Source organism: Triturus cristatus, chromosome 7 (genome assembly GCF_964204655.1).
Source record: "Triturus cristatus chromosome 7, aTriCri1.1, whole genome shotgun sequence".
Classification (NCBI taxonomy): domain Eukaryota; kingdom Metazoa; phylum Chordata; class Amphibia; order Caudata; family Salamandridae; genus Triturus; species Triturus cristatus.
Window position 1 is genome coordinate 366,461,350 of NC_140590.1, and position 19,567 is coordinate 366,480,916.

Genomic DNA, 19,567 nt, shown 5'->3' on the forward strand with positions numbered 1-19,567 from the left:
CCACATTATCTACTATCCCTATTAGTCAGACTACACCAGGACAGCTTTGCCCAGGTCAGGTGGGGCCCTGGAGGGGAGAAAACGGGCAGTATTCCGGTCGAGAGAGGAGTCCGCCAGGGATGTGTTCTGGCTCCCACCCTTTTCTCTCTCTACATCAATGGGGTGGTTGAGCATCTCCTCAAACATCCATCTGACGAGCCATCCCTGGCTGGCGAACGCATACCGACCCTCCTCTTCGCGGATGATACGCTTTTAATCTCCAAAACCCCAATGGGACTCCAGAGACTTTTGGACAATTTCCAATCATTTTGTACCAAACGAGGTCTGGTAATAAATACTAACAAAACGAAGTACCTTGTCCTCAATCCACCGAAACAACATGTGCGTTCCCCCACCCTAAACGCTGAGCTTCTGGAAAGGGTAAAGGTCTTTGATTACCTTGGGATACGCCTTTCGGATAAAATGGACTGGACGCCACACCTAGATAAAATGCTGTTGAGCCACAAAAGGACTACAGGTGCCCTATTAAGAGAGCAACGTTCCAGTACAACAAGGCCTATAGGAACAGTCCTTGAGATTTACACAGCTAAAGGAGTTAGCTCTGCCCTTTATGGGGCGGAACTCTGGGGCTTTTTGTCCACTGACGCTCTGCAGAGATCTGAGAACAAATTCTGCAGAGAAATAATGTCCCTTCCACAAGGCACCCCGACACTTCCTTTATTCATGGACCTTGGCTGTACCCAGATTGGCGAAATCGCGAAATTTCGCCCTTTATTATTATGGGCCCGTATTTGGCGGGTAGAAGAACTAAGCGGATATGCCAGAGGCCTCAAGGAAATCATGTCATCACCAAGCTGGTATAAAATCAAATGGCTAAAAGACATGAAAAGCTTATTAATTAAGTTGGGTCAACTTGAATCATGGCTAAGTAGAACTTCACCCCCAAAGCAAACACTTAAAAAGCTTTATTGGGACTGGATTTGTTCTCAAAGAAACTCTAGCACCTCCCTGGGCAGGCTAACAGAGGACTTTCTGAGGTTCAAAGACTGCCCCAGGCGGGAACTGTACCTGGATGCAATTGGAAAACCCTTTGATAGGGCCTTGTATTTTAGATTTAGAATGGGAACCTTACCACTTAATACCTTTACTAAAAGATGGAAATCCTGTATGGAAATGTCTGAGCTATGCCCATCGTGTCTTGTTAAACCGGAAACATTAGCACATTTTATGTTTGTGTGCGGCGAATATGCTACTCCAAGGAGGGTCTGGCTCAAAAACCTATGCCGTCAGCTGGGGACTAGGAGTCATGATGTGGCAATCAGGATACTTACTTCGGACAGTAGCGTACCCTATGCTTGCGCCCTAGCCAAGTTTCTATCCTGGGCTTGGGCTATCCGAGCCAAAAAGCTAAAACAATCTGTCTAATTCTTTGTTAGAAAAATTTCTTAAACTGAAAATGCTGCTATAATTGTTTAACCTCTATAATTTAACCAACTAGTTGGCTAGTTTAACTGAACAAAATTTTTTTGAAACTATTGCCCTTCCTAAATGTTGGAACAGAGATATAAAATCTTTTTAAATTTATTACTGTTATTCTTAACTGTAACTTTTTATACACTGAGCTGCTTTTATGATAATGACTTTTTATCGAAATAAAGCTTTGACTTTGTATATGTATACTACATATAAAACCCTCGGGTTCCATTTTAGAATGGTAACCATTTTGTGGTTGCCCTCACATAGGCTGCGCATTAAGGCCATTTAGGCCTAATGGACACGCAATCCTCTTGTGACTTCTTTGTGACCTGTGAAAACTGACTCTGCTGCCCGAGGTCAGTCCTGTCCGGCCGGTTCCTTTTACTGCGGCCAAATGGGATTAGCATCAGGGCCCGACACATCATAAAGTCGTGCATCCCACACGAACCCTAACTAATCTCTTTCACACCTGACTCCGTTTCCTACTTTATGGGTTGTTTTACGAGAAGGGGGTGCCCGTTTTATTGGGGTCTGCTGATATCTGATAAGGGTTCTGAGCCTTGCTGGGTAAATAATTATGGGCTGACCGAGCTGAAATGTGGGATTATCATCATGACTTTGCTCTTTCTTTGAAGCGAAAATATGTGAATGACCACTTGTAAAATAGGGGCGGTGTTGCCCAGAGCGTAATATTCTGTATATAAGAAAAGACTGGTTTCTGGTTCAGGAGCAGTCTCCTGAGAACATACACCGTGTTGTACTTCTGGGATACCTGTGTTTGGTCTGCAGCCAATAAATACGATATTTGACTTCACCTAGAAGACTCTGTGTTTCTGTGGTCTGAAACAGGAAGAACTCGAAGTCTTCGGGTGTGTCCCCTAGCACCGCTGGGTTGGTTCTGAAAAACCCAGTACTTCAACCGCTCATAGGGTAGTTTCTTCTAATCTGGTCAGGGGTAATTCGCTTGAACCTAGACAGTTGCATCTCCCCCCGGAGGCCACTCCTCATACATTGGTGCTGACCAATGTTTCCACACCTCCTCGTGGAGAGCTTGAGCATTGGTCAACCTTAAAAAACAAAGCATTACACTTCCTGAGCACAAAGACAGGTTAAACCAATATACCGTTCTCCGAGTTCAAAATGGTGCGCTGAATACCGTGGGTTGGAAGTTCAAGCAAGACGTTGCCTGGAGATTGTGTTGTGCTTTCATTTAGGTCCCCAAGTCTGGTGAAGAATATACTAGACAGGTTGGGCCAATGGCCGGTTGGAAGCACAGGGATAAATATAGTCGCCCTTGGCTTCTTTTATCGACCCCCTGGAACACCACAGTACCCTCTAGAGGAAGGAAATGCCATGGGCTTCACACAGCATAGATATGGTGTCCCAGTTTACAACCCCTTTGACCCTCTTTACTCCCTGGAGGAGGTCGACTAACTGGCTTCTCCAACTTCTAGGGATGGAAGGCTGGGAGAGGGAAGTACTACGAGCCCCACAGCCAGGCCAATGTATATGGGAGTTCCCCTAAGGGAAATGACAGGATCGATCGTCCCATTGACACGTAAAAAGGTTTGTGCGGGGAGGAGGTGCTGAGTGTTCGATCTCTGTGCTGGAACAACCTGAGTGCACCACAGACCTGCCTGTGCCATTCAGTATGGACCCTATCACTGTTGTAAAGCAGATTCCAGCTCGTTCTCATTCCTTGATGGTTTCCCCCACTTGTTCCCTTATCTCATGGAACATCTCAGGGCTACGCTCAAAGTTGCAGAACCCAGTTTGGTGCGAATTTATTGGGAATATCGACATTGTATGTATGCAGGAAACCTGGGCAATTGAGCCACTTCATATAAATGGCTTTAAGACCTTTCACACTCAGGCAGTGAATGGTGTGGGGGGGAAGACCAAAGGGTGCTATCTGTACATTTATTTCCAACAGGCTGTTTTTAAACAAAATTGCTTTCCATGCGGGAGACTGTTTTTACCATATGATTGTATTGACACTAAGTGCTTCCCACTGTATAATATTGATTAACTTTTATAACCACACCCCTTCTGAGGAAATTGCAGTAGTGGTAAAAAATGTAAGCGAGGAACTGAGGGTCATACGTAATGGAACTGCTGAAGATACAATGATTATTCTGATGGGGGAATTTAACTGTGCCTTGTGTAATAATGCTGATCATAGAATGTGTGCTTTGCCAAATGATGAATTATATAGTGCCCATTTTTGCCACACAAGAGTGGGGGACCCATTTAACAAGCTTATTTTTGCTTTAGATTTAGGTTATGCTAATGAGTTGCTGGCTACCCCAGTTCCCATGTCACATACTTTTAACGGGAGAGGTTTAGCAACTACTATAGACTTTATTTTAGCCTCACGTTTGCATGCACACATGGTCCTTTCTTTTACCATGGGGGAAAATGGCCTGAGCGACCACTTCCCCCTTTCCTTATTGGTTATGTTACCCATTAACTTTTATAACCATGCCCCTTCTGAGGAAATTGCAGCAGTGGTAAAAAATGTAAGCGAGGAACTGAGGGCCATACGTAATGGAACTGCTGAAGATACAATGATTATTCTGATGGGGGACTTTAACTGTGCCTTGTGTAACAATGCTGATCATAGAATGTGTGGTTTGCCAAATGATGAAGAATATAGTGCCCATTTTTGCCACACAAGAGTGGGGGACCCATTTAACAAGCTTATTTTTGCTTTAGATTTAGGTTATGCTAATGAGTTGTTGGCTACCCCAGTTCCCATGTCACATACTTTTAACGGGAGAGGTTTAGCAACTACTATAGACTTTATTTTAGCCTCATGTTTGCATGCACACATGGTCCTCTCTTTTACCGTGGGGGACAATGGCCTGAGCGACCACTTCCCCCTTTCCTTTTTGGTTAAGTTACCCATCTTGAGACCCAAAAATTATAACAAGATCACACAAGCATTAGAAAATATCGAACTGTACAAAACAAATGGATACACCTTAAGGTGGGCGAAAGTAGATCCTGACCCCCAGACTAAAAACGTGTTTACGAATTGTAAGTCCGCAATCAACACTTGCTTAAATGATTTAGCACCAGATGCTAACATTGTGCACTCCTTTTATGAAATTTCCAAGGAGGTTAAGAATCTGCTAACTGTTGAGCATCGTAAGATTAAGAAAAATCACGGGTGGTTCGATAAGAAATACACCAAAGCTTATTCTAAGATGAAAAAAGAATTGCATAAGCAGCCCAGATCTTTACTCAGAGTCAGACAGGCTAGATTTGAATATAGAGGGGCGGTCTTAGAGAGGAAGCGTACTTTACGCAATGAAGCATGGGACTCCCTTCATAGTGCGGCGCAATTGAAGGATAGTGCCGCCTTTTGGAAAGTCCTGAGGGCCCCTTTTCTATCTTCTAATGATGGCCCATCTGTAGAAATAGCCATTTCTGAAGAAACTTGGATTACCCACTTTTCCGGGTTGTATAGTGACCAAGGAAACCAGGGGTCGACATTGGCTGACACTATTAGTGACAATTATGACAGGGTTGATCTTAAAATTCCCCTGGAAGAAGTGAACAGGGCCCTGGCCCTTGGCTTGGGAGGCAAGGCATCAGGTCCTGATAGGGTACCAGTTGATCTGGTTAAATTTAATGTGCCTTTTTGGGGGCCCCTATTGACCCAAATTATTAACACCAGCATTAAGTCAACTTTCCCCAAGACCTGGGTGGAATCCACCATTATTTCTATTTTTAAAAAGGGGGACCGCCATGACCCGGGGTGCTACAGATCTATCTCCCTGTTGGACTCTATGGTGAAAGTGGCCGGGTGGGTTATATTGGAGCACCTGCAAAATTGGGCAGAGGACACCCAGATTTTATCTGACCTACAGTATGGCTTTCGCGCCGGGCTTGGCACAATAGAACAGAGTCTGAACTTAGCCATCCTGGTGGGCAAATATACTAGAGCCAAACAGGGTAGCCTGTTTTTGGCTTTTGTGGACCTCCCCGCGGCCTTTGACTCTGTAAGACATGTAAGGCTGTGAGAGGTCCTTGAGGCAGCTGGGGTTGATCCCCACATTATTGTTTTTTTAAGACGCTTGTATAGTGGAGCTATTGCAAGTGTGCGGTACGGTCTGGGTGGGGAGTGTTCTAAGGCATTGCCTATTAGGAGAGGGGTCTGACAAGGCTGTGTTCTGGGACCCTTCTTTTTTAACCTCTACATTAACGGACTAGGTGAAGCACTAGTATCGAAGGGTAAAGATTTTCCCCAAGCCGGAGGCCGTCCCATACCGGCACTCCTTTATGCGGATGATGCCGTGTTAATTGCTCGCACCCAAAATGGCCTCAGAGGGTCTTGGATAGTTTTAGCGAGTTTATGACGGACCTCGGTCCTAATATAAACATCTCAAAGACCTTTGTTATGAGATGTAGGCAAGGGACCCAGAGGACACGAGAAATGTTTGTGGCTGGGAAAAGCTAGTCTCAACTAAACAAAATTCTTACCTAGGCATTTTATTCAATCAAAAAGACACATGGGCTCAAACCATTTCTGCCAAAAAATTGGCATTCAGCAGATCAACATCAGCCCTAGTAACCTTTGCTAATAAGCTAGGAAGGAAACCACCCCAAGAACTCCTGCAAATATACAAGGTCAAGTGTATTACAATGGCATCTTATGGGGCAGGAGTGTGGGGCTTCGCAAACACTCTCCCACTACAAATTGTAGAAAATTCTTTTTTAAGGTACATTCTCTCAGCACCCCCGAGCACATCCTCCTATATTTGCCACGAGGAGTTGGGTCTCCCTTATATCGCTGATCTTATAAAACTAGAGCCAATACTTCTGTGGCACAGAGTTTGGTGTAAAGATCACACAAAGTTAAATAGGGAGATCCTGCAAGATAGCTTGAGGCTGGAAGGGGTGCTAACGATTCCCTGGATCAAGTTCGTACACGATTTTATGAATGATTTGGGACATCCAGAGTTTTTCTCTGATTCAACCACTCTGCTGGCAATTCCAATGAAGACTTTAAGAAAAAAGGGTCTCCACTTACTGGAATCCAGTAGAATGGCAGGGGAAGCTTCCAAAATTCCAAAAGGCAACATCAGCTGCTAATCACAACCCCGGGATTGGAGCCGTACCTAATCTTTGTACCCAGGACATTTGATAGATTTCTTCTAACAAGATTTAGACTGGGTAATGTCCACAGATTAATGTCTTGGCTGAAAATGAATGATTGATCCTATGTACTGCCTCTATGTCCGTGTGATAACACTTGTGAACAATCTACAATCCACCTAGTCCTATTTTGCAAATTTTATATTGACCCAAGGAAAATTTGGATAATTCCATTCTTAAGAAATTCAGGGTTAAGGCAGTGTCGCCAAGCCCTGATTTTGCTCCAGCTACTGGAAAATGAGCACATAGCACGGAGAGTAGCTATGTTTTTAAAGAAGGCGTTTTATCTTAGGAAACGTATTACAATCATTGAGCCGTAATATGGGTATGTTCCTCCGTGGGTACGTGATTCTATTGCAGGAAATTAATTGGAATTATTGAAATCGTGTATTTTTGTACTCATCGATTAGAGTTTAATTTTTTTTTGTTATTTTTGCAAAATTAACATGAAATGTAATCAATTTTATGTGCTTTTATGACTGCTTTAAAAACAGCCGAATAAAGCTTTATGTGAATTTGAAAATGATGGCACACATTTAAGCCTGCACCCAGGTCATATTACCAACGTAGGCGCTCACGAAGAAAAAAAGTTGGACTTACGAGGGGTCAATTCCTTGGATATAGAGAAACAAGAACTGTTTCTGGTTAAAAAACTCCCTTAGTTATAGTGACAGAAACAGGACTGTGCTCCCAATATGTATTAGGGCACCAAAAGTCCAACTACCTGGAGTTTCTTATTTATATCCAGCTGCCCATGTTTCTTACCCTCTAATCAGTTTACTTCTTATTTTTTTCTTACTTTTTGACTTACAGTACTTTTAGGTGTCGGCTACCACAGCTTTAGTTGCGCATTGGCAATACCTATTGTCTCCAATACTTTAGATATATTCAAAGGGGAATTTTGGTTGTGATTGAATGTTAGGTCTTTTGGCTTAGTGGACTAATGCCTCGCCTATGAAGGCCTATGTTTAAATCCCACCGGTCCACTCAGCCTTTCACCCTTCTGAGGTCGATAAAATGAGTACCGTTGAGTAACAATAAACATCTATCATTCAGCGCCAAGATATCCTTCGGGGTGAACATGTGCTTTACAAATACACTGTTATGTTATTTGATGGCTTTGCTGATGATCTCACTTGTCTGCTTCTGATTCTTTGGCTATCCTCCCAATTCTCCTGTTAGTCTTGCACAGGAGCATTTCAGTCTCACAGTGGACAGATTGGAGGATGTACACTGCCACTGCTGGTGTCAAACTTTGCTCCACAGATGGGAGGATCTATTTTCAATTACGGCTCCCCCATTCCAGTTTGTTCCTACTTCTATCATACCCCACGTAGTGACCTCTTGCCCACCCCCCTGCCACCTGTTTTTCTTTATAAAAAAATCTACTAGATTGACTTTTTGTCACCTACTGTGCTATTGGGTGATAGCTAAATTATCATATTTTTTTTTTCTTTCATCATTTCATGATGGACGACCAAGAGTGCACAATTCAGGCACCTACGAACGGGTTTGTTTTATTTTTACAAATACCTTTTAAAGATGACCACTACCGGTACTGACAAAATTGCATAAGCAAAGCCAATAGGATTCACTGCGAGACCTATTGGCTTTGCCAATGCTTGATTTCTAAGTCTCTCATGATTCATTCATGAAAGGTAACAGGGCCAATTCTGCTAAAAAAAAAAGTAAATTGGATCTGAGGTCTTTGACACTTGCAGAGTGGACCTCACCTAAGAGCTCATGACAGGTTCCTGTTTTTTGGGATGTTAGATTAATTTGTAAGAAAAAGACTGGTTCCCTTTTGTAATATATATATATATAGATGCAATAATCAGAAGCTTGCTCATGTTTTTCCATCACATTTTTTTGTTGGTGTCGGCTCTCTAAGTAGTATCAATGTGTCAGACAAAGGTGGTGGGGAGTGCCACTTGGCACCTGCAGGGTCCGAGTGTACGTCACCATGCACTGACTTTGGGTGCAGCTGGAGCCGTATTATGTGAAGGGTGTACTACCCTTGTCTGCACAGCAGTGCACCTTTAAATGGGTAGACCTGACACACACCTGGTCAGTGTGCCTTATCTCAACTAATGTGCTTCCCCAAAGGCAGCCACGAACTTGCGCCTGTCCTTGGGGGACGAGGGTGGGGGTGCGCATCAGTGAAAGGCGACTAGCTGTTTGAAGCAGCCAGTCCCTCTTTCTGTGTACAGGTGGCAACGTGGCCTGCTTTTCAAAAGGAGGCAGAGATGCCCCAGCAGGCAGGCAGGTTCAATGTTTAACTGTACGTGCTTGCAGGAGGATGTCTAAGGTGGTCCATCGGCACAACTTTCCCACCCTCTTTACGAGTGTGCCCATGGGACGCAAAGGATTGGGTGCCACCTCTTTTTTCCCTCTGCATCCGCATCTGTAAAACGGCATGGGTGCAGAAGCAAATTGATCCCTGATTTGCATCAGGCCCCATACTCATGCAAATGAGGGAATGCCCCCAAAGAATTGTGCCAGCGCTCCATATTTGTTGCCGTGATCTGCATTACAGAAGTGATAGCACAAGCATCAGTCCCAAAGTGTCCTGAAGGCGCAGATACCAGGCGCACCTGCCCTTTGCATCATCAGGGCACTTTGTGTAATACGATCCCAGAGGAACAAGTAGTAGGGTCGGAATCATGATCTTGTTCACTTTACTATCCTGACACAGTAGAGACCAGTGCACATCTTTTTCCTGTTTACAACTCATTCACTGCAAACACAAGGAGATGATGGACGAAGCGCTGAAACTTTTCAGGCACTCACCCCCAGTCACAGATCTCGGTTGAATCCATCATTTTTTAGCTCACTTTGCCACCTCAGTTCAGACACAGGTATATGCAAATTAGTCTTGACCCTGTGCCTCATGGGAACAGTCCAGCCTGAACTGCCAAGCCATGTCTTCCCTGGACCGGAAACAAGCATCCTGGGACTGGTTTCGGGCTAACAGCCCTCATTAGCCAGGCTAGCTTGAATCCAGTGGCAAAGTGAGCAAGGGACCAACGTCTCGGCATACCCTGCCAACTTAGGGCGAACAAAGCAAACACAAGGAGATGATGGACGGAGCGCTGAAACTTTTCAGGCACTCACCCTCCGTCACAGATCTGGGTTGAATCCATCATCATTCTTTAGCTCACTTTGCCACCCCAGTTCAGACACAGCTATATGCAAATCAGTCTTGACCCTGTGCCTCATGGGAACAGTCCAGCCCGAACTGCCAAGCCACGTCTTCCCTGGACCGGAAACAAGCATCCTGGGACCGGTTTCGGGCAAACAGCCCTCATCAGCCGGGCTAGCTTGAATCCAGTGGCAAAGTGAGCAAGGGACCCACGTCTGGGCATACCCTAACAAGTTAGGGCGCACAAAAAAACTGGATTTAGGCCCAGATCTCTGTACTGGGGTGAATGTATGAAATTGTTCTGCATTCTGTCCATCAATTGTTCTTATAGCATTTGTCACCTTGAGTGGGACGCGTATGCCCAGACGTGGGTCCCGTGCTCTCCATGCCACTGGAAGTAAGCTATCCTGGGTGATGAGGGCTGAAAGCCTGAAACTGGTCCTAGAATGCTTGTTTCCAGTCCAGGGAGGACCTGGCCTGGCAATTATGGCTGGATTGTTCCCATTGGGCACAGGATCAAGACTGATCTGCATATGGCTGGGTCCAAACTAGAATGGCATGGTGAGAAAAAAACAATGGAATTAAATCCAGATCTCTGTACTGGGGTGAATGTATGACATTGTTCTGCATTCTGTCCATAACTTGTTCTTTTTGCAACTCATTCACTACCTAGAAGAATCTCCAAATTAGTACATGGCTGCAGACAGCAAAGCTCTGAAACACATGGCAGTGTTTTTCTCTTCATGCTTCTGAGCTCTTCTGTCAGGAGTACATCCACTATTAGAGTTGATGTATGATCTGTAGATGGGAAAAAGAAAAGCACAGACCCCTTCTGTGTCGACGCAGCACTAAGAATGCATCATGATAAAGACCCTGGAGTGCTTGCTCTCAGCCGCGGCCCGTGCAGGTAAGAGCGGTGGGGCCATGTTGGGGGGAGGGGGGTTTCGATGGACGATGACGAGGGAAAGTAAATAATTAATTTTACCTCGTGTTTGTCTGTTGAAATCCCTCCACCACCTGGCCCCACCACTCTTTCCTTCACGGGCTGCAGCTGCTTGCTCCTGCGCCAGTAGCGAGTATATTGCAGTGTCTGGACAGCTTCTGTTGATAGGCCTGCAGTTGTCACTAGGCTGTTCGCACTGAAGGGGGCAGCTGCACCACAGACCCATTGTTCAGTGTACTTAGCAGTGGCTGAAAGGGAACGATGGCGGGGCGTCGGGGGGTAAAGAAAGAAACTTACCTGCTGGTCACGTCAGTCGCCAGATGCCGCTTCTCCTCCTCACTGGAACCTGGAAGCAAGCACCCAGGCTCCCAGCCAATCACAAGGCTGCATCAGTCTGAGTGCCATGGTTTGGTGCTCAGACAGGGAATGGGAGCCTGGGCACGTTCTCCACCCAGGATGTAATGCAGCCTGGGTGGAGAACATGCAAAGTGAGCATTAATGTTTGGTTGGTGCAGCCACCACTCCTCTCCGTGTGACTCGAGAAGCCCAGCCCCGCCTCTTCACCTGCATGCTCAATACACAAAAATAAAATAATAATTACTTATTATCATTTAATTCTGTATTGAGCTTGCAGTTGAAGCAGTGGGGGTGACGCTCCTCCACCTTAGCGGGGGAGCCGCCGCTGGTACTTAGAGCAGGGGTCTCCAGCCTCTTCTCCAGTGAGAACTACTTTTGCTCAAAGAAAGTCCTACAGAGCTACTAGCAAATTTTATCCTTGTAAAAATAGTGATCACATATATTATATATAGGGCTCCCAATTTTATGGTATTTATTTTTTTAACATTTCCGTCTGTATTTATCCATATTTATTTTTGGACCATTTTTTCTGTATTTATCCATATTTATTGAGTGTTTTGGGTATAAATGAAGTAGAAAAACTACATTTTCATATTTATTTAACTGATAGACGAGCACTCATACTTTGTTGTCTGTCGTGTTTTAGCTATTTAAGCTGTCAAATATTTCATAACAGTACATCCACTGGTAAATACTAACATTATACCATAAATGTATGATGACATATGCCGTTATTTAATTATATTTCAGCTTGTTTTTTTTAATTTCCCATGCTGTCCATATGCACAGCTGCCAGCCTAATATTTATCAAAGACAGCATGGGGAGTCACTTAAAAGGAGCACAATGTTCTGTATTTATCCACTTTTAAAAATAAATGCAGACATAATACACATTGTTTTCTGTCTGTGTTTATCTGTAAAAATCTGTAAAAATGGAAAACAGGGAGCCCTAATTATACATTACACCATGACCATCCAAGCACTTCAGGCAATGTTGCAGACAGAAATGCCAAGAAAACGCTTATCACCATTAAATGCTTCAATCTGTCTAATGAAGTGTTAGCCAAAGCATTACATGCCATATGGCACATAGGACATAACCAAGCTGCTAAGTCGACCCAAGTCAGTTTAAATTATCATTGAACAATCAACTTGTGATTTAGAATTGCAACTTTTCTGTTTCATCAGCATATCAGTTACTGAAAATACACATAGTTTTCAAACAAACTGCTTTTCATTTTTGGAAACAAACTACACTTTCCAGAAGAAAATCCTTTTTCTGAAAAAAACATAGTTTTTGCCTTCAAATTGGCAGTTTTCATTTTTTGAAAATACAGTTCCATAACATCAGCTTGTCATTTTCATTAAGAATGCATAGGTACAAATGCCACGCATGAACAGATTCCACTTCAGCTTCCAGGTATTACAATCGTAGGCCATGTTTGCTCACCATAATATCAAAGACACCAGTAATATGTCAATAAGGGCCACCATTGTGCCACGATTGGACACCATAATGGCCAGGTTGCCCACCTTATATTCGTCATTGTCATTATTATGTGAAGGCCAGCAATGCTAAATATAAGACATTCACAATCTTAATAGGTCAGTGCTGGCTGCCACAATACCACAAATAGACTTGGAATACCCCATAATATGCCAATGGTGACCATCATTATGCCATGTCCACTATTATGTCATGACACAACTAAACTAGAGATGAACTACTGAGGATGGAGTTAACATGTACTTTTAGTAGTCCTTGACTCCAAAAATAGCTTTCAGCATTGGACACAACATCACACAGATACACAATTAAATGTGCACACAATGTCACTCACCCACACAGAAACAAATGCACATGAGATTCTTAGTTGTCTCAGCTTTGGATTCATATTCTTTCCTCAACTATTGGCCTGAGCATGCTCCTAACCAATGCAATTTCACTCTGGCTTCTGTAGTCCCACACGTCAGTGTATTAACAATTGTTACGGCTCAGACTACCACTGACACCCTTCTCCCATAGCCCATTGGTCACATACACGGTGTGACTGATAGAACAGGGCCAATCTCCTTATGAATTAGCTAGATTGAGAGTAGAAGCAGATGGTCATGTGGCAAACCCACTAACTTCCACATTGCAATGGGGGTTTGTTTGGCATTAAAATTATAAAGATTTTCGCAGTATTGGAATCTGAGAGGGTTGTTGCGTCAGGGTTATATCTGTGACAATCTGTTGCAGAAGTGGGACAAGTGTTCCTTTGTTGGCTTTATAAAATTCTTGGGGTAATCCGTCTAACTCCGGGGCATTATCCGTGGGAATAGCATCAATTACTAGCTCGATTTTTTTTCCTTTGTTATGTTTGCTTCTAGCTCTTGGTCTAGATCCGGGGACAGTTTCTACATGCAAAGGTAGACAAAGAACTGGTCTTCCTGTGCCCGGGAGTCATCACATTCAGACACGTACAGCGATTGATAGAAATCCCTAGATAACAGCAACATTTTTAAAGGGTTTGTCACTAGCTCTCCATTCCCGTTTTTAGGTCAAGTGCAGCACGCATGCACTGTCTTCAAGGCATGCTGTATTCACTCTGTGGGCTTACACCCCGCCCACAGCTTTTGACTGGCTTTTGGAAGTGCCCTTAAAAAAAAAAAGAAGTTGCTTCTAAGTGGTCAATGTTCCATTTTTGTCCCACATTTTTCATAATTGATAACTCTCATGGAGTTTCGCCACAGGACTTGTCCACTTCCACTTGTGCCATTGTATTTTGTGTGTTTAAAACTTTTATTTTTACATTTGAACGAGCATGATTTCTCTGGCTCAGCGTGGCGCTCGCCTCACATCCACCACGCTATATATATATATATATATATATATATATATATATATATTATCTACTGGCGGTCGCCAGTAGATAGTTATAGTTAGGACCGTGTTTCCATAGGAAATCTCAAAATTCTCTTTTGAATAACTTTGGCGCCGGTTGACGAATCTTCGCAAAATTTTCAAAACTAATGGGGCGCTCCGCTCAGCTCCTACCCTGAAAGTCTCGGGGGGATTCGTCAAGCGGGGGCCGAGAAAAAAGGGGGGTCCCAAAACGCGTTTCCCCCATGCATTTTCCCATAGGACCTTTAGTCGAAGGTACAGCCTGAACGGCTGAACAGAATTACTTGAAATTTGGCAGAGAGGTAGTCCTCAGGTCAGGGAAGTGCCTTTTGCATATATGGAGTCAATCTGTTCAGTAGTTCCAGAGAAAATTGCATTAAAAAGCACATACATATCTATAGCCGCGCACCGTTATTCTGATTGGTTGTTACATGTCAGTCAACGTTCGAATCGGTCGAAATCAGGAAGTGTCGGCCGCCATTTTGTTTGTTTTCAGTGCGAGAGTGGAAAAGGAAGGTGGCGAACGTGAAAAGGGGGCAGGGTAGAGAGTTCCTGACGCCCTAGCCTTGGTCAGGGGGTCCCTGAAGGACCCCGAAGGCAGACAAAAACATTTAAATTTTAAAAATCGCGGAGGTGCGCGCACGGTGAAAAACCCATTACAAACAAATACATGCATAACTTAGCATTTAAAAAACCGTACAAATTCACTGAAAAAAACATAGGTTTCACACACGTTACAGTTGGGAATTAGCATTTAAAAAACCTTGCAAATTTACTTAAAAAACCATAGGTTTCACACATGTTATAGTTAGGTGGATATTTCACTCGTAAAAAACCAATGAAATTCCCCCGTTATAGTTAGTTGAGATAACTATAACTCGCGCGACCGCCACTCTATCACAAGGATGATGTCATCAGTGATGTCATGAATGATGCCACTGACCATGTCATGAGTGATGTAATATGTGACGTCATGAGCAGAGGATTGCGGGCGCGTGAGTTATAGTTATCTCAACTAACTATAACGGGGGAATTTCATTGGTTTTTTACGAGTGAAATATCCACCCAACTATAACATGTGGGAAACCTATGGTTTTTTAAGTGAATATATATATATATATATTCACAGAAAGAAACATAGGCTTCAGGGGTGTTATAGTTAGCTGGACATTTCACTCGTACAAAACCATAGAAATTCCCCGGTTATAGTTAGTTCAGCTAACTATAACTCGCGCCCCCGCAATGCACTGCTGATGACGTCAGATATTACATCACTGATGACATGGTCAGTGACATCACTGATGACATCACTGATGGCATCATTCAGTGTCTAGGAAGGAGGCGTGGCCTGAAGTGACATGTCTGCAAACACACCCGCTGGCGCGGTTTAGGTTGGGGAATTAATTCCTCCTCAATCCTGAGGGTCCCTGGGGGCCAACTAGCCCACCAGGTACCTCCAGTATGCGCCAGAGAGCTGCTTTGCAGAGGTGTTCAGATGCCACGCCCCTTTTGACAACAGTCTGCAACGCAGCTCCGTGGCGCTTACTGGTGGTTCCTGATGCGCTAGTTGGCCCCCAGGGACCCTCCGGATTGAAGAGGAATTAATTCCTGAACTTAAAACGCGCCACAGGGCGTGTTTGCACACATATCACCTCAGGCCCCGCCCCCTCCCTTCACCACTGTGCAAACACACCCCATGGCGCGTTTTAAGTTGGGCGATTACTCCCCCCTTGAATCCTGAGGGTCCCTGGGGTGCAACTACCCCACCAGCTACCTCCATTAAGCGCCACAGAGCTGCGTTGTAGAGAAGTGTAAAACGGGCATGACCTCAGAACACCTCTCTGCAACGCAGCCCCCTGGCGCATACTGGAGGTTCCTGTTGGGCTATTTGGCCCCCAGGGGCCCCCAGAATTCAAGGGGAATTCGTTCCCCATCCGCAAACGCGCCAGGGGGCGTGGCGCGTTTGCAGAGTGGTGCAATGAGGGGGCGTGGCCTCCGTCCGCTATCCCGTTTTTTAAATATTTTGTTTTTTAAGAAGGGGGGCTCTGTAGCACCCCTTCTTTTTCTAATGTTTTGGCCCTGGGGACCCCATCCCCCAGGGCCTGCCCCCAATTTTTTTTTTAAATATTAAAAACATTGGGAAGGGGGCCACGTAGCCCCCCTCCTGAGGCCATAATCTGCCCCGGTGACCCCATCCCCCGGGGCATGGGCCTTTTTCTATTTTTTTTTTATTTGCAGGGGGGCTGCTTTGTCCCCCTCCTGTGGCCACTTATGGCCCCGGGGACCCCATCCCCCGGGGCCGGCACTTTTTTATTTAAAAAAAACCCCCAAAAACATTTCATTTTGGGGAGGGGAACGTGTGGCCCCCCTCACGGGCCACTAATTGCCCCAGGGAGCCCATCCCCCGGGGCATTCCCACTCAGTTGGGGACCGTGGGGGGTCCCCAATCCCCCCACGGTCCCAGCCGGCTCCCCGCATCCTTTGGGAGCTGGCATTGCTTTTCCCCATGTGGAAAAGCAATCTGCTTTGCTATTGGGAAGAGAGAGCAGGTTTCCTGCTCTCTCTTCCCAATAGCAAAGCAGTTTGCAATGACAGGGTGGGAGCCACGAGGCTCCCGCCCTGTCATTGCAAACGGCAGTGTCCCGGGAGTGGGCACCCCGGGACACTGCAGGAGCCGGCCCTGGGGGGTGGCGGTCCCCAGGGCCTGTACAAAGCTCCAGCAGGCCCCCTCCATTTGTAAAAAGCCCCGGGGGTGGCATTCCCTGGGGCTGGGGGGGCCTCAGAGCCACCTCACACCCAATTTTAAGTAGCCCCGCGGGGTGGCGGTCCCCAGAGCTGGGGGGGCCTGAGAGCCCCCCACCCAATTTTAATAAGCCCCAGGGGGTGGCGTACCCGGGGCTGGGGGGGGGCCTGAGAGCCTCCCATACATAATTTTAAAAAGCGCCGGGGTGGCAGTCCCCAGGGCTGTGGGGGCCCCTCCGGGCCCCCCTTTACATGAATTTCCATTACCCTCGGGATTTGGCCACCTGGGGGCTAAATACCAAACAAGCACGGGCTTCATTTTTTTTTTATCGGCAGGATGCGCGCATCCAGCGCACATCCTCCCGTTTTTAAAATAAAAATAATATTTTTTTGGGGACCTTGGGGGTCCTTGTGGGACCCCCCGAGCAGGCGTAGGGGGTCAGGTGTTTCTACCCTGCCCCCTTTTAATGTATTACAAGGTTTTTGGGGGGTTTCTTGTGCCTCGGTTCTACCGAGGCACAAGATGGCTGCCAACACTTCCTGATTTGGAGTGTTGACAGCCAATTAGAAAGCAGCTCGTGCACGGCAGGGTGTGCGCTGGGTGCGCATACGGTACGGTGATCCTCTGAGGCCATAGATATATATGCACTTTTAAATGTCATTTTCTCAGGAACTACTGAACGGATTTACACCATTTAAGCAAAAGGCACGAGTCTGAACTGAGGACTACCTCTTTGCCAAATTTGGTGTAATTCCGTTCTGCAGTTCGGGCTGTAGCTGCGGCTAAAGGTCCTATGGGAAATTGCATGGGGAAAACACATTTTGGGACCCCCCTTTTTCTCAGCCCCCGCTATACGAATCATCACGAGAATTTCAGGATAGGAGCGGACCGGAGCTGGCCAAACGTTTTTAAAATTTCGCGAAGATTTGGTCAACGGGCGCCAAAGTTATTCCAAATAGAATGTTGCGGATTTCCTATGGAAAATAGGTCCTAACTATAACTACCTACTGGTGACCGCCAGTAGGTGAGATATATATATATATATATTCACTGAAAAACCATAGGTTTCACATATGTTATAGTTAGCTGGACATTTCACTCGTAAAAACCAATGAAATTCCCCCGTTATAGTTAGTTCAGCTAACTATAACTCGCACGCCCGCAATCCACTGCTGATGACGTCACATATTACATCACTCATGACATGGTCAGTGACATCACTCATGACATCACTGATGACATCTCAAATGACATCACTGATGACATCACTGATGGCATCATCCATTGAGTATGTGTTTCTGAACAATTTTAATATGTTTAATATATATAGGGAAAGGCCTGTTGAAGAATGAGTGGGTGTACAAGTGTGTAAATGGATGATTTTCTGTGGTGCGTAACTGACTCTATAAGTGAGTCATTAAATGTATCTTACTGCAGACTAGTGACTAAACTGTGTAAATGTCTGTATGTGTCTGTATGTTGGTGTATAAGTGGCTGCATGGTTATGTGAATAGCTATATGAGTGTCTATATGGGTTATTGATTGGTTGTCTGAGTATCTGTATGGGTGCCTGAGTGTTTGTGTGGGTAGGGTGTGTGTGACTGTGCATAGTTGTGTGAGTGGGTGATTCTATGGGTGCATGGTTTTAAGAGTGCATCTGTGATGGACTGTATGGTTGGGTGAGTGTATGTATGGGTGTGTTAGTGATTGAATGTATATCTCAGTGGTACATGTGTGAGTAACTACATATGTGAAAGGCAGGGTATATGTGTGTAAGAGTATATAAGTGGGTAGATGTGAGAGTGTGTGAGAGTGACTGTATGGATGAGTGTGTGCTTGTATCAATGATTCTATAAGAGCGTAAGAATGTGGTAGTATTGTTATGAGTAAGTGAACTTTTGTGTGTATAACTGTATAGGTGAGTAAATTGGAGTGTGATTATTTATTTGCATGATTGACTAGGTGTGTGAGTATGTATATAGATGATTGGCGGTGTCCGACTGTCTATATAGGTGTATAAATGCATATGATAGTCCTGTACTGAGTGACTGTAAGTATGAGTGACTCTACAGGTGAGTGAGTGGAGGTGTGTGTAGACCTAAGAGTCAATGAGTGGGTATGGAGTTATTGGTATTGGAGTATCTATGGTTTTGAGAATGGCCGTCTGAAATTTTGAGTCGGTGTATCAAAGGTTATATTAGGGTGTGAGAAGATGCACTAATTTATTACATGGATGAAGTCATCAGTGATGTCATCAGTGATGTCATTTGAGATGTCATCAGTGATGTCACTGACCATGTCATGAGTGATGTAATATGTGACGTCATCAGCAGTGCATTGCAGGGGCGCGCGAGTTATAGTTAGCTGAACTAACTATAACGGGGGAATCTCTAGGGTTTTGTATGAGGGAAATGTCCAGCTAACTATAACACCCCTGAAACCTATGGTTTTTTCAGTGAATTTCTAAGGTTTTTTAAATTCCAATTCCTAACTATAACGTGCATGAAACCGAGTATTTCAAAGGTTTTTTAAATGCTAATTCATATCTATAATTTATCTCTAAAGCTATCATGTTTAATGATTTTCATTGAATTTCTAAATTTTTCAATTTCAGTGTGTCAATTCCTTTAATTATGTTTTTTTAAAATACTTTTTTACAACCTTTTTTTAAACTTATTTTTTCAATTAATTCTTTTAAAAATAAAAAAATATGATTTGTTTTTATTGGGTTTTAAAAAAAAAACTTGTTAATGTTTTAAAATATATTTTTGTAAAATATGTTTTAAACTATATTTTCAAAACTTTATTTTTTATTTTTTTTCCATTTTTTTGGGATCCGCGCACCCAACGCGTTAG